This window comes from Physeter macrocephalus, chromosome 17 (genome assembly GCF_002837175.3).
Source record: "Physeter macrocephalus isolate SW-GA chromosome 17, ASM283717v5, whole genome shotgun sequence".
NCBI lineage: Eukaryota > Metazoa > Chordata > Mammalia > Artiodactyla > Physeteridae > Physeter > Physeter macrocephalus.
In genome coordinates this window covers 27,815,536-27,831,352 of record NC_041230.1, presented here as the reverse complement: position 1 = coordinate 27,831,352, position 15,817 = coordinate 27,815,536, and the positions used below count along the sequence as shown (strand labels likewise).

At 39.8% G+C, this 15,817-nt stretch overlaps 1 protein-coding gene across 4 annotated transcripts in view; it reads left to right on the top strand.

Moving 5' to 3' along the window:
* The window catches only part of NUP93 (nucleoporin 93), a 105,457-nt gene that overhangs the window by 29,339 nt on the left and 60,301 nt on the right, over window positions 1-15,817 (top strand). The window lies entirely within an intron of this gene.

The following is a 15,817-nucleotide window of genomic DNA, read 5'->3' as shown; positions in this document are numbered from 1 at the left end:
CAGGCCCCCTGCATTGGGAGCACAGAGTCTTACCCGCTGGACCACCAGGGGAGTCCCGTGATCCATTTAGTTTTGAAGAATTGGAACACTGACTTGTGTTAGAGTGAAGGGATAGTAGGATACCATTTTTATCATTCATTTACCTTCGAGATGAAAGGATGCAGGTCCTGCAAAGGCAAATCCTAGTACAAATGGATCTGTTATTTATTATTTGGGCTCAATTTGAATTAATACTCTTTATCCCACTACCCTTCCGAGAACTATTTTAATCCATCTACCGTAATGGCCATAATTCTATTGTGTTTATTCCACTTGAGAAACCTAAAACCCTCAACTTTGAGTTGAGAGTTCAGTAACTATAGATATTCATTATTTTCCCTGTTATTGATATGTTCCCAGAGTATGAAAATCCAGTTTTTTTTCAGTTTTATATACTAAATTATATTTGCCTGTCACCTTATAGATGCCTTCTTATTTCCGTGTAATCTTTTTTAAAAAAAATTAATTTATTTTTAGCTGCATTGGGTCTTCATTGCTATGCGTGGGCTTTCTCTAGTTGCCGCGAGCAGGAGCTACTCGTCGTTGCGGTGCACGGGCTTCTCATTGTGGTGGCTTCTCTTGTTGTGGAGCACGGACTCTAGACCCACAGGCTTCAGGAGTTGCAGCACGCAGGCTCGGTAGTTGTGGCTCACGGGCTCTAGAGCGCAGGCTCAGTAGTTGTGGTGCATGGGCTTAGTTGCTCCGTGGCACGTGGGATCTTCCCAGACCAGGGCTGGAACCCGTGTCCCCTGCATTGGCAAGCGGATGGTTCTTAACCACTGTGCCACCAGGGAAGCCCTTTCCATGTAATCTTAAAATGGCATGTATACTTGTCTCTTTTTTTTTTTTTTTTTTTAAGTTTTAGCTGTTGCTCTCCCCACCTTCTATTTTAACTGCTTGATGCCCTAGAAACAAATACTTACTCCCATAACAGGTGAGTGAATGAGATATAGCTAAAATAATTTGAATAATCACCATATATGTGGGGAAGTATTCCTAATAGTGTGGAAAGAAATGGCACTTGCTGAAAGGTTACTTGTTTGAGTTGTTTTTAATGTTTAAAATGCCAAATAAGTTGTTTATTTTAAAAACTGCTTTTTAGATTTTCTTTGGCATATTTGTAATACATATTTAGAATACCCAGCAACATTTAGTGATGCACTTCATGAATTCCAACTGATGTGGTACAACATTTTTTGCTTTGAGATATTAATGACAGGTTTATAAATGTATTGAGTCATAATGATTATTTATTCTAACCTTCTACTTTATGCATGAACACTGTCCTTCAATAGCCCCATTAGGTGGCTTCCTAGTAATGCATGCTTGGTCACATCAAAGAGAGTTTCTTAATTTGGAATGAGCACGGCTAAGAGTTTTGGTCCTGCACCACTGGGAAGTCTTTGAACTTTGAGAGGAAGGATGCCTCCATTTCAAAATTTTACCTCTCAGTTGAGCTTTTCTGGAATAGCTTAAAAAATGGGAAACGGTCACTCCAAGGTAAGTTTTGATTAATTGGGAATTGATCATCTAGACCTGAAGTAAAGATTTAAGACTAACTAGTTTCAAAATAAAATCCTCTATTGACTTCATCTTCTTGCCAGCAAAGGCTTAAAGGAGAAAATTTAACTTCTAAAGGGCTGAGTCTTTGGCCTAATCTGAGATAGCTCTAGTGATTGATAGAGATTGGAGTTTTAAGTTGTATTGTGTGGCTCAGCTGATCTATGCCTAAACTTCCTGTACACATAGTAGTATCATGTCCTTCCCTGACTTCCTGTGTAGTAGTCAGATATAGGAGCCAAGCCAGCTTTCGCCCTTAGCATGGAGTGGTCCTCCTTTTAATTCTTCTCTTAATGTGTTGGTTGTCCAGGAAGAGTTAATTTGGACATTTTCAATTTTTTGTTTTTAAAAAGGCCAGATATACTTTTTGATGGACCTTTTTTTCTCATTTATTTTTACCAGCTTTACTGAAATATAATTCACATACCATAAATCTGATCGATTTTTGTGTATGAGCTTTTGTTTTCCAACCAGTGCAGTTTTTGAGATGAGAATGTACCCTAATCCCACGTACTGAGTATCAGTCGGAGTGAATTTATTATGTCAGCTTATAAATTCATAAAAGGAAATGCTGAAGTATCCTTTGACAGGTGCTGTTCAAGACTTTGTGCCATCCATTGTTTGCATTACTTATAAGCTTGGAAAGGCATTTTCCCATGAATAGGTTGTCCTTTTCTGTTTGGTAAACATTGATTGTATTCCCTTCTTTTTCTAATGGAGCTTGAAATTAATACAGGTTTTTTGTTGTTTGTCATAGACAGTGATGTTGGCATGCATTGATAATGCATTTTTAAAAGACTGCTGTGGCCAGCAAAGGTAACATATTTAAATAAACCCACTAAAATATATGTATGGCTGATGCTAGTGGAATTTTTTTTAATGTTTATTGATTTAATTTTTGGAAATGGTCATAAAGAAGGCCTACACATTTTTGTAATGGAGCTGAAGAGCCATAAGTGTTAAGAGGACATGGTACTAAAACAACCGTACTGCTCTATGCTGAGTGACTTTGTGGTGCTTGCAAGTATGGTTCCTCTCACAGAGATCCACTTGCTCACTTCCGTCTTTGGAAAAAAATATAGAGGGCAGACTGCACATTTTTACTGTGGTCTGAACAGACCTAATGTACCATGGATGATGTGTATTATATAGTAATAAAGTGCACAGTTACACAGTTCAGTTATATTCTGGGCTTTTTCACTAGATTACATGTATTTTTCAAGAAGGCTCTGCAGAAATAGCCTGGGTTGGCCATAAAAAATGGGAGCTGCAGTTTCTCGGCATTAGGCTGTAATATTTCCAAATGGCATTAAACCAAAATATAATAATATTATTGCTGAACTTACTGTATTAGATTCCTATGGCTTCCACAGCAAATTGCCACAAACTTAGTGGCCTAAAACATTAGAAATGCATTCTCTCACAGTCTGGAGCTCAGAACTTTGAAATCAGGGCATTGGCAGCGCCCTCCGAAGGCACGAGAGGAGACTCCATCCTCTTTTAGCTTCTGGTGGCTCCTGACATTCCTTGATCTGTGGCAGCATAAGTCCAGTCTACCTCGATCGTCATAGGTTTTTTGTCAGGTGTGTCAAATCCACTTCTCCCTTCTCTTATAAGGACACCAGCCATTGGATTTAGGGCCCACCCTAACTCTAAGGTGGTCTCATCTTGAGATGCTTACCTTAATTACATTTGCAGAGACCCCATTTCCAAATAAGATCACATTCACTGGTACCAGGAGTTAGGACTTAGACATATCTTTTGGCAGTACCCACTTCAACCCACTATACTTACAGTGCCAGAAAATTTAAACTGTCAATTAACTGTAATAAATGAAACATCTTCAAATCTAACTCTGTTTCATGGAGGAGTTTCAGGATAAGACATCTATTTCTAGTTGTTCCAGGGACTGCAAACCTCAACCAAGTATCTGATCTCATCCTCAGCACTCTCTTTCAGGCCTTTGGAAAGTGAGGCTGACTACCCTTGTCTGATTCCATAGTCTAGTCATAGTCATTCTCTCCAAACAGGTTAATGTTCTATAATGTGTTTAAGAGATTTCTCAAGAGACATTTTCCAACTAGAAACAGTCTGATTTTTTTTTAAGTATTTTTAAGTACTCTAGTTTACAGGGTAAGTATAGGTAGGATTAAACTGGGGGGTGGTGTGTGAGAAAGAGATTTCTACTTCAGCTAACCAGGTTACCAAACTCTTTCATTTTCCTTTTATACTTTAGGCCTTTGCTCACCCCCTTCCTTTATGGAGTAGCACCTCTGAAAATGTCTAAGCCATAATTTCAGTCTGACCCTCTTAAGGCTTTCCTAGATGCCACCTCTTTCATAGTCTCAGATCTCTCTTCCCATGGCCTCCAAATATAGCATGTTGGCTTTACTGCTTAGGAAAAAACAAAATTTTCTGAATGTTCCCCCACAAAGTAAACCTCTTTAGATTATGTTGTTGGAATTGACTTAGCAACCAGTTTAAATCTTGATAAATGAAAATGTAGCCCCTTCTACACACAAAAAAACCCTATATGGAACTAAATGTCTTCATAATATGCTAAATTTCCAGATGGAAATCTGTATGAATAAAGAGAAAAAGAAGTCTTAAAAAGAGGATAAAATAACTATAAGAAAATGGTGCAAAAATAATTGACTTGTTAAAAACTTGTTCTACTTACCACACTATATCTATAATAAAATATTCATTATTTCCTTCTTCTTTCTGTCCTTGGAAATGTAGAGTATACTCAAACCACTGTTAGCTTATCTTTTAAATAATCAGAAGAAGCTAAATGGCTTTGGTAAGCATAAAAATGAATCACTGGTGGTATAATCCCATATCACCTAAATTGTTATTTTCATGGTTTATCTTTTAATTTTATACCTTCAGAATTAAGGTACTGCTGATTAAATGCAGCTGTGTATTACAGCTAAGAGGAAAAGTAGTTGTCTTGAGTGCTAATTTTGTGTTTGTAGTACTGGCAAGTTGTTGGTAGGGAATTGGTTCCAGAAATCCTGTGGCAGTTTGTTGAAAAGAAGTTTAGACTTTCTTAGAATGATTAGTATGCTAATAGCAGTTCTTCAGGATTAGTACTGGCAAAGTATTAATATTGAGGGAAAGGTGCAGTAAGCTTTCCCTAGATCGAATTAGTTGAAGGAGGGTGCATTCTGAATGGGTGAACAATATCTTAATTCTGGAATTATTTTTAAAGAAATGTAGTTGTCATTTTCATCTGTTCCTAGAAACTTAAACTGCTAAGTGTGTGTACCAAGGAGAGGTCTTACCAAAGCTGCTTTAGTAAATTAAGGAAGAGATGAGGTTCATTCATAAGAGTTGCACTATTTGCATACTGATAATTTGTATAGCAATTCTGAGAAATGGTTTAAGTAGGCAAAACATACTTATCTTCCTTATTGTTTCTGCTCTTAATATGCTTGAGCAGTCTTTTCTGCAAATAATAGTGATCTAGCCCAAATTGGATGATTAGAAATTTTGAATTGATGGACTCTGAAGGAATAAAACTTTGCTCTTCAAATGTTTTCACATAACATAAAAATGTAAGAGACTGTTGCATGGAATCTAACAGTGTGAAGGTTTTTAGTTAAGCATTTGATTTATTGACCTCCTTTGTTATATTCCTCTTGCTCCTAAGAGAGTCAGTGGGAAGTTCATGGTAACCTTTCTTATGAATTTTTAGAGGACTTTAATGGATATTTGAATCTTGCCCTTTCCCAGCTTATAACAGCTGCCTATCCTGGACTTGAAACAACCTATAGGTAATGCTCTTGGGTTCACCAGCAAATGAATCCAATTCCCACTGGATCCAAAGCCCGTTAGTTAGAGAGAAACCCTTTTCTAGAACAAATACCAGGTACGTTTTAGGCCAGAATTCAGTTGTAGTGGCTGAGGTGCGTGTGGAAAAGACACACATCACACTGTGTCCTGTGTTCTTGTTCAGGGCAGTAGCTGTGCTAGGCTTCATCTCTTGTGTAAACACTGCGGTGCCCACATCACCCCCACTTAATGAGTATATTTGCTGTTTCTTGTCATTAAACCCTAACCCAGAGTAAATCTCAGAGCTGGTAAAAACTAGTAAACATGTAAAAAGGAAAAAATAGTGTCTTCACAGAGGCAGGTTAATGTGCCATCCTATTTTGTGTTTATAATTAGGTAGTCTAATGCTGACTGCTGTGGTAAGTACTGAAATGATTTAATTTTTCTGCCTGTTTGTGATAAGGGGAAAGGTAGACATTACGGTCTGGTGGCAAAGTATGCAGTTGTATTAAAGTGTCCTCTGAATGGAATTAAAAATGGTAACTTTGGAATAAAAATGGTTGTTAAAGGCATCGTCTGTGGAAAATGTGAAAAACTGCTTTTATGTGAGCCAAGGATATAAGATTTCAGCTTTTTTACTTAACCATTCACACTTACTCCTGAATGCAGGGCTTTCAGAACAAGCAAGTAAATGGATGCTGAATGCATTCTGTGCAGGCAGGAAATGACAGGCATTTTTGTCTTCTCAGAGGTTTCTTATATCCTGTAGTGAGCAGGGGAATATCAATTACCAACTTAAGAAAGAAGTTGGAATGGTTCTGTAAGAGTATTTTGGAAGAAGCCCACGGCTAAAATATTTATCTAACAATTTAATAGAGCACTTCAAGTATTGGCCAGGCCCTGGTGCCTTTGAACTGGAGTTGAGTCATCCCCTCCCTCTTTACCAGCTTCTCTTAACCTGCCGATATCTATTGATGCCCCGGTACTCCGGAGATGGGGAACATATATTGTTATCTTCAGTCTGGTATCTTTAAATTGCTTGGTTTCAGGAATCAGAAATGGGCTAAACTGTTTGATTTAAATGGGGGTTAAAACCTTGTCAAATATTGAATGCACTACTGTAGACCAGTCTGTCATTCTCAGATGGCAGCCCTTGACCCTGTGCGCCACTTTGATCTGCTTGCCACAGCGCCCTGTGATCTCTTATTTCCGTTTCGGAGTGTTCATTCCAAGGCTTTCCAGGCCAGCACCCTGATGCGGCTCCTTCCATTGGTGGTGGTTACAAAGTGTAGCTCCCTAGTTATAAAACTTTGGGGCCCAGGTTCTTCTTGTCTCCACTAAAAATCCACATTCTGTGAAGGAACTGAGAGAGGGGCTCAGACAGGAGATACTCTTGGTTTTGCTTTTTTCTGTTTGTTGTTTGGCAGGGACCAGGAGAAGAAGCTGGGAGGTAGGATGGGCAACATCCTCTACCGACAAGACCAGTACTATAATTTCTTTTGCTGCAGAGCTCCCAGAACCAGTGTGTATTGCTTCCTTTTTGAGCATTTTCCTGTCTCGCAAATGGTTGGCTTCCATCTTGTACTTAAGATATGGAGCGGTTGAGTGAGTCCCATGCTCAGGGTGAAGGCAGCTCCTGGTCTGCAACACTAACGATGAGCAGCGGTGCACGTGCTGCTTCAGTTATCCTGGAGGGCAGAAGGGCTGGTCCTCGCTTCTCACCATGGAGTGGCTGTGAGGCCGAGATGCCATCAGCAAAATTCCGCCTGTGCTTTTCAGAAAACCACAGCACTTGAAGCACTGCAGCAGAATCTGCTGAGCAGGGCTGGGCATGACACAGCTTCCAAGAAACTGTACAAAAAGAACCTTTGTCTTATAAAACACATTTACAACTAGAACCACGCTATTCGTTTAGTTCATAACACAAACGGGAGGATTAGGTCAGCAGAACGTAAGTGGGAGTGTGGATTCACTGGCTGATTTTTATTACTACCTGATTTGATTTATTTCTTTGAATGACACTAGCACAAGGATGTGGGGCAGAGTTTTCTCCGTTCCTCCTTTATCTATTTTTTTAAAATTGTCTAATTAAAAAAGCTGTTACTATCTTAGGGACAGGTAGACACAGCCATGGAAGGTTATAATATGCTTGATTTGCTCAAGGTACCATAATATACTTGTATGATATTATCTGGGAGTGCTTTCTCATTTCTTACTCAGTTCTCTGTTAACCACAGTGCATATGAGTCTGTCTCAGCAGAAGCAGTCTCTAAATGAGCAGGGCCTGGTGAATCCTTGAAGGTTTAAGGCATTCACAGTAGCACTTGGCTCTGTGATGAGGCCCCACACTGCCCCACATGTCTTCATGTTGAAGGAATATGGTGATGGGTGTTGTATTCAGAAGGTGCTTACATATTCCTTGCTTCTCAAGTTTCTTTTTTCCCAGTTTGTCTCAGACTGAGAGATACTTTTATAAAATACAGCAAATATGAATTACTAGAAAAAAATGAAATAAAAGACATGGAGAATATAAGCCTTAGGTTTTGTTTTTTGTTTGTTTGTTTGTTTTTGGCCATGCCATGAGGCTTGTGGGATCTTAGTTCCCCAACCAGGGATTGATCCTGGGCCCCAGCAGTGAAAGCATGGATCCTAACGACTGCCAGGGCCAGAGAATTCCTGTAAGCCTTAGTTCTTTAAATTAAATTCAATGGACATAAAATTACTCTATCAGATTGCTATAAAAGTTTCTAAATGCTGATTCTCAGGTTTTGTACTTACCTGCTGCAGACTGGGAACAAACTACTTGTGGACGGGTGCTTTTTCAGCTGTACTTTGGGTAGTACTAGTTTGCGTAGCTGTGTTTTCTTCCTTTCTCCTTCCCCCCCCTTCCTCCCTCCCCTCCTCCCCCCAACTTTCCCTCCTCATCTCTCTCCCCTTCTTTTCCTGTCTCCCTTCCTTTCTTTTGTTTAGTTTACTTGTTGGTACAAGTGAAACATGGCGGCAAAGACAATTTTGAATTCCGGTTTTCTGTTTTACCCCCGCTAAAATAGGGAAGGCAAAGCTAAGGTTTACTGAACATTTATTGTGTCCAGACACTGTACTGAGCACTTTCTGAGTATCCTCATTCAGTCCTTCCAGTAACCCTCTGAGGCAGTTACTGTTGTTAACTCCATTTCACCAAGGAGGAGCCTAAGGCCTAAAAGGCTATTATGCCAGACTTGAAGTCCCTTCTGTGGGTTTGAGTTCAGCACTGTGCCCTTATTCCCCTAGGTTTTAAATTTCATTGTAGACTAATTTTCAGGTTACATTTGAAGGAGAAAGATGGTAGAAATAGGAAATAGAAGTATAATTGATCACTCATTTAGAGCAAAATAAAGAGTATAAAGCCCACAGAGAATGGATGTGGTGGGCATCGCTCTTATTTATATAAGCTTAGTAGTAAAATAATGTTGATTGAGGGAGAAGCTGGAATGTGCTTTCTAAACTTTAATACAAACACTGCTGGTTTGGGGGGAAGATGAGTTATGCAGGAAGGCCAAATGTGCTTCCTCCGTTTATCTCCAGGTGCTGGTTTTTTTGCCATAGTTTTCTGCTTGCTGAGCTGTCAGTTTAATTTACTGTCTAAAGCCCAGCCTATTATTTCTCAGTTTTGCTGCCCTACAGGTACACTGTAAAGGATTTCTGTGAAATCCTGGAGCAGCTTTTAGTTTTGAAATGCCAAGGCTTTGTGCTTATAAAAATAGGTTGGGTTCAGCTTCTTGCTTGATCATCTTTGTTTTGTTTTGCTTCTGAAGCTGAGCTGGAGTTAGAAGGATGATGCTAGAAGCAATTTAAAGGGCACATCAAATTTTTACTGTAATCCTGAACTATTGATTGTTGACTTATTTGTAGGTTTAATGCAGATCCATTTCCTTACTTAGCGTCTGACTGGCCATTAAGCTCTGGCAGTGTGCCGGAATGTTGAAATCTTGCATCTTATAATATGATTTGGCTGCCTATGGGTATTATGTGTGTTTGGCTTTTAAAGACACAGGCAGAGCCCTCAACTTGGTGTGTGCTCCAGAATACAGGAAAGAATTTCTGCACAGCAAAATTACTCACTTCTAGGAGACAGCACAAAAGTGAGGAGTTGACATTCAGCAGAACATTAATACCTGAAGTCATGCAAATTGGTACTCTTTGGACTAACTGGCTCTTAGAAATAAATGCAGACTAACATAACAGAATCTTGAAGAGAAGACCAGCAGGGAACTAACTGGGCAGGGGTGGTGGTGTACAAAGAGTAGGTCCCAGCTAAGCAAGCACTCCCATGTAAGTGGTCCTCAGCGTGTGCCTGGTGCCACTCTCCCAGTGTGAAGTTGAAATTAGAATCTAGCTGAGGTGCAGGTACAGTGTCCTGCTTATGGAGGGAGCTGGGCTCAGAGTGATTAGAAGGGAAGCAATCATTGCCTGTGAAAGACTTTTACCCTCCTTTTCACAACCTGGATGCCTCTTGACTGGAATTGAGGGTGAGTGAGGGCTGAGGGAGTTAGATGACAAGAAAACATTAAATTTGGGATTTTAAGGGTGTGAATGAGAACTAAATGGCGTTAGAAGGGAAAATTCACTTTTCCCTCTAATTACAAAAGCAATGTCCTTAGTTCACAGAACTTGGAAAATGGCTCCATAGTGTACTTTCTTGACTGCCACCATTTTGGGAGTGTTGAATTGTTTGGACCAGGTACTTGAAGCTGTAGAACATCTTTGAAGTGACAAGGAAAATTGATTTATTTTAACAGGGCAGTGAAGAATTAGTCCATGAAGTATGTGTTAGAGATAGACTATAAGAATGGCCCTCATAGTTCAGAATTGGGCAATTCCTATAAAGTAATATACAGTCTTTTCCTTTATTCTGTAATGGAAAAAACTTCCTAATGTGTGAAAAGGGATCTGGGATGTGCAGATTTCATGAGAAGCCATTATGTCATTTCACTCTCCTCCTCAAACTGTTGGGAAAGGACTTCCCTGGTAGTGCAGTGGTTAAGAATCCGCCTGCCAATGCAGGGAACACGGGTTTAATCCCTGGTCCGGGAAGATCCCACATGCCACAGAGCAACTAAGCCCGTGTGCCACAACTACTGAGCCTGCGCTCTAGACCCCGCGAGCCACAACTACTGAGCCCACACGCCTCAGCTACCGAAGCCGACGCGCCTAGAGCCCATGCTCTGCGACAAGAAAAGCTACCGCAATGAGAAGCCCTCGCACCACAATGAAAAGTAGTCCCCGCTCACCACAACTGGAGAAAGCATGTGCGCAGCAACAAAGACCCAGGGCAGTCAAAAAAAAAATAAGTTAAATAAATAAAATAAAATTTTAAAAAATTATAAAAAAAACTGTTGGGAAAAATAGTTATTGAGAAGTTCTATGACTTTTTCCTAATTTAGAATTTTATGTGAACTTTGAGGGACACACCATAATAATCTTTCCATTCGTATGATACTTTGCAGTGGGCTTTGTCCATCACCATCTTGTTCCTTACTGCAGTGTTTGAGGTGAGGTGAATGGGTGTTAGCATCGTCTTTATTTAGAAGCAGAAGAAACCGAGATCAAGATAGATTAGTTATTATCAAAGGTGGAACTTGAACCCAGATGCTTCTTAATACCTTGCCCTGTGTCCTTATTATCATGCCTTGCTGAGGAAGGCATCAAGGGGTGGACTGGTTGGATAAATTCCTCCTCCTCCTCCTCATCATCATCACCATCATCACCATCATCACCACCACCACAAAGATGCTAAGCTAGTTCTTTTGCCACTGGTCAAATTTCTTGATGTTTTGGTTCTGTCTTTCCCCTTAGACCTTTTATTACTTGTTTTCTTTGAAGTGACATTTCCATTTATTCCTTTCCATGTGAAAGATTTGCTGGTTAACTGAATCAGTTGTACGTATGAAGATGCTACTTAGAAGGGTAATACTATAGACTGAATGGGGACAAACCTCACTTTTTCCATCTGAGATATACTTTGGAACAAAAAGTGATACTGAACAAAAGTGTTGCTACTGCTGATATATTTTACAGATGCCCTTTATGTGAAGGGGCCCAGGGTTTCTTGAGATTTGTCACAGTAGAGCCTATCAGCCTTGTTTGTGCTGAGTAGGTCACTGGTGCCAAGCAAATGCAAAGTGGCAAACCAGAACAAATATCATATTTGAAACTTTAGGTGGACTAGGCTGTCAGGGTTCAGAGCAGGTTAGGGGGGAGATTTTTTGGTTTTGTTTTTGCCTGTTTTTTGCTTTCTGTTTCACCCTCCCTGATTCCTTCCTTCCTTTGGACTATCCTCCCTTCTTTCATTCTTTTCGTCTGTTCTTTTTGTCTTTTCTCCTTTTTCCCTTTCATTCTTGCTTTCCTTCTGTCATCCCTCTTTCTTTCCCCCCGCCCGTCACCCCCAGCCTTTTAGACTGGCTGGCATCCAGAGCAGCCATTGCTAATGGGAGTGTACCTCCTTTTTTGCAATCAAGTGGCAGCTGTGAAATCATGGCTGTTAGAATGGCTTCTGCAGCCTGGCAGCGTGCAGCCACCAGCGCTGTCTTGCTCTGTAGAGTGAGTCTAGGTGTGGGGTTGGGCTGGGCCTGGTGGAGAGGCTGGATCTACAGGAGCCTGGCCTTGCTGGCTGCCAGAGGTGGGCCTCTTCCTCACATGCTCTTGTTACTTGTGTTTTCTGCTTTTGCAAACCCCAAAGAGGTGGAATTTAGTTTATCCATCTGGCTAACCTGCTCATGCTTTGCTCTTTTAATGGGTATCCTGAAGTGCATTTCCTTATTTTTGGCCCTTGCCTAAAGCCTCTGCTAATATTCTACTTTTTTGGTGCCTGACTCAGCTTGATATTGAGGGTGTATAAGACTTTTATGTTATAGTACATAGCTGTTTTGGGTGAGGCTGTTTCAACTTATTTGTTTTTTGAGGATTGATCATACATTAAAGCCAAATCTTAAGTAGAGAAGATGATGGGGAAGAAAATGACCAAGGAAAAGGGCACATTTGATTTTGTTTTTCATGTTTTAGGAATGAAGTTATAAATTAATCTAGCTCTCAACTTCATATATGTTCTTCACCGTTTGTTAACTATTCATCCTACTAGCTCATATTTTGGGGAAAGGGGGAGTGTTATGGAATAGGGTTTGTTTTGGAGCAGCAAACATTGCAGAGCCCTTCAGGCCTCCAGGTTTTTCTTAGGGGGTTAGGAGGGGAAAGGAGGTACAAATCTCACCTTTGTCTTTGTATTAACTTTCTACTTCAGGTTGGTTTTAATTTCCTTCTCCATTCCTCTCATGCCCTGAATGCATTTGACAACAGGAAAAAAGCTCTTTATCAGTGATTCTAAAGTGTGGTGCACAGATCAGCAGCATCGATATCACCTGGGAGCTTGTTAGAAATGCAAATTCTCAGGCCCTACCCCAAAGCTACGGAATCCAAATCTCTGGAGGTGGGGCCCAGAATGTGTGTTTGAACAAGCCCTCCAGCATGAGGTCCACTGGGTTAAGTTATTACAGAAGTCTAGTTAGTGTAGTAAGTAAACCCTTTTCTAGCCATCTCTGCCAACTTTTATACTTAGTCCACCTGTGGACCAACCCTGAACTTTCAGCCTGCAAAGCAGTGTATTTATCTTCTAAGTGTTTGAGTCCATAAAGAATTTGTAACCACTCATGAAGGACACAGTGGTCAATAAAATATGTTAAAAACATGTATATTAAAAACCTATGACTTATAATTGGTCATTGATTATTTTTTTACCATGGAGGTATTGACTCTGATACCGAGGCTGCAGCTTAAAATACACTGCCTAAAAAGCAGTCAGAGCCCAGTGGGGAATGAAGAAGAGAGGGGGACGGAGGAAAGGGAAGTGGAGGGATTAATAATCCCATCTTAGTTAATCATCACTTTCCTCTCTGATCACTGTGAGCAGATGTGCTACTGCTTCTGCAAATGTTAATAATTCATGGATGGACTGTGCCAAAAGAAGGCCTTAAATCTGGTCTCTCAGCAGATTAAATACACCGTCTGCCATCATTAGGAGCCAGGAGAGATGAAAGATGGACTTGTTGTTTTTATTCATTAACCTGATTTTCTCTGCCTTTCTCCTCAGCTCCTCTCATCCTCATTTTGTTTACCTTTTCATTTGCTTCTCTCTGTAACCCCCTCCTGCATTGAGTGAGCGCTAAAGATCTTGGGTCTACTGTTAATGACATTAGATTTTACTTTTCCTTACCTGCTAGTAACAACAGATGCCATGAGAGAAAGCAGAGAGGCAGAATAAGTATTTCCTTGGAAATGTCTAAATCAGTCTGAATATTTTAAAAATGTATTAAAATGTGCAGCCTATGTGTCTTAGAAATCATTTGAAATGGCTTCTCTTTGCTTTGAAGAGTAATCCTGTTGTATAGGCAGTTGAAGATATACATAGTGTTCTTCATATAGGTGTGGTAGCATTTTCCCATTTTACAGATGAGGAAACTGAGGCATGGTGTGAATAACTTGTGTAGGGTTACCTAGAACCCAGTTCTTTTGACTCCCAACATCAGCATGCTTTCCACTGGGTTTAATAACCTCTTGCCTTTAGAAATCATATGTAGGTAGCTTTACATGGTTTTTCACCCATAAGGCTTAAATAGAACTTAATTAGATTAAGTGTGACTAATATATAGGTAGCTTCACAGGAACACTTCAGGTTAAATTCTAAATGTGAGTTTGCCCAGAAGCACCACAGTTGGAGAAGGCTGACGACAAGCTGCAGTTCTGTAGACATTTCTCGAGCATGTGAATAATAACCTTCAACAACTTATAGGTTAATCAATAAATATATTTGAGCACTTAACCCTGTGCATGATGCTTTGTTAAGCCCCATAAGTGGATATAACATAGTCCCCATCTTTATTAGATCTTCAGTGTTTTAGGTCTACCGAAGGGGATTCAGCTACTTGAAATGTCCCCGTATTGACTTAAGGATGTGAGATGGCAAAATAGTAGAACTGGAAATGTTTTAATCACCTCAGTAGTTTGCTGGAGGACTTAGTATGTAAGAAGCATGGTAGTAAAACTGGACCATTGTTTTTTAAATGATTTTCACCTGTGTCACTGCTGGAAGGATGGTGGAGAGAATGGTGTGGGAAGAGCAGATTTTAAAATCAGCCTAGTTTTCAAAAAATTGTTTTAGAATTGCAGATCCTCGTGTTCCTGTTGTAGAGATGTGGAGGGTGCAGTACTGAGATGGAAACCTGAGCCGAGGTTCTTACAGGGAAGCATAAGCTCCTGCGGCCTAGACCAGGCCACCTGTCCAACTTGCCTTGGTTGTCTGTCCTGACCTAAAAGTGGTGGGTGATGAAAGGCAGGGCCTCCTCTCACTTCTCCCACGCCATCATGTAGGACCAACATCCCATGGGACATCAGTCACCATGTTTTCTGTTGCAAATTCATTTTGTTGTTATTTTGCATATAATTTTTAACTCTCTTTTTTTTCTTATAAAATTTTTCTTAGAAAAATTTCAGGAACTTATATTTTATATGTCAGTGAATTTGAAATTCTCACCAGATAATGAAATATATACAGGTTTTCCCTTGTTTAAATTACGTTGAGGATTGAGTAATTTTAGTAATCTTTTTCTATTGAGGAGTCTTTTTTTTTTTTTAAATCAATTTCTGGCCTCATCAGTGTTTTCTAGTTAATAACAGAAATAGTAAATAATATGCAGCAAAAAAATTGCATGAAAATTGAGGTTTTAGTGTCTTTTTTCTAAAAGAATAGTAATAATATGATAGACCTTGCTTTAGGAAGCAAATCCAAACTCTGAATATCTGCATTTATTAAAGAAATCATGGGGCAATATTTAGCTTTAGTATTCCTTCAAATAACAGCTTCCCTACTGAATTTAAAATAGAAGTTGTTTAAAAGAGTTCTATTTACAATCAACCTGGTAAGAAATACATCTGTTGTGTAAAGTACATTGGTAACAAAACTAGCAAGCCAGAAGCTGTTTTTTTCTATCCACCATCATCCTCCATGTAAGAACTTCAGATTCCATGAAATAGAGTCCATCAAGCACACACCCGGCCAGGTTTTGTTGGTACAGTGTCCCATAGTGCTGTGCAGAGAACTCAGGCCCTGAACCCAGGACCTAGACCTGTGAGAATCTGAGTTTCTCTGTGCCTTATTTTCTTAATCTATGCCACAATTCTTAATCTATGCCACAAGGGAAATGAGTCACCCCTGAAATTTTATGGCTACAATGAAAATGAGTCTGTATTTACTGTATTATTTCATTTATTATTATTGAGGTAGAAGTTCTTCACATAGTCTACAAGTTCTTGCCAAAATCTCTTGTTCCCTTTATCTAAATACTAAGGCTTGATTAGATGCTGTGAGAGAGAGAGAGAGAGAGAGAGAGAGAGAGAGAGAGAGAGAGAGTGT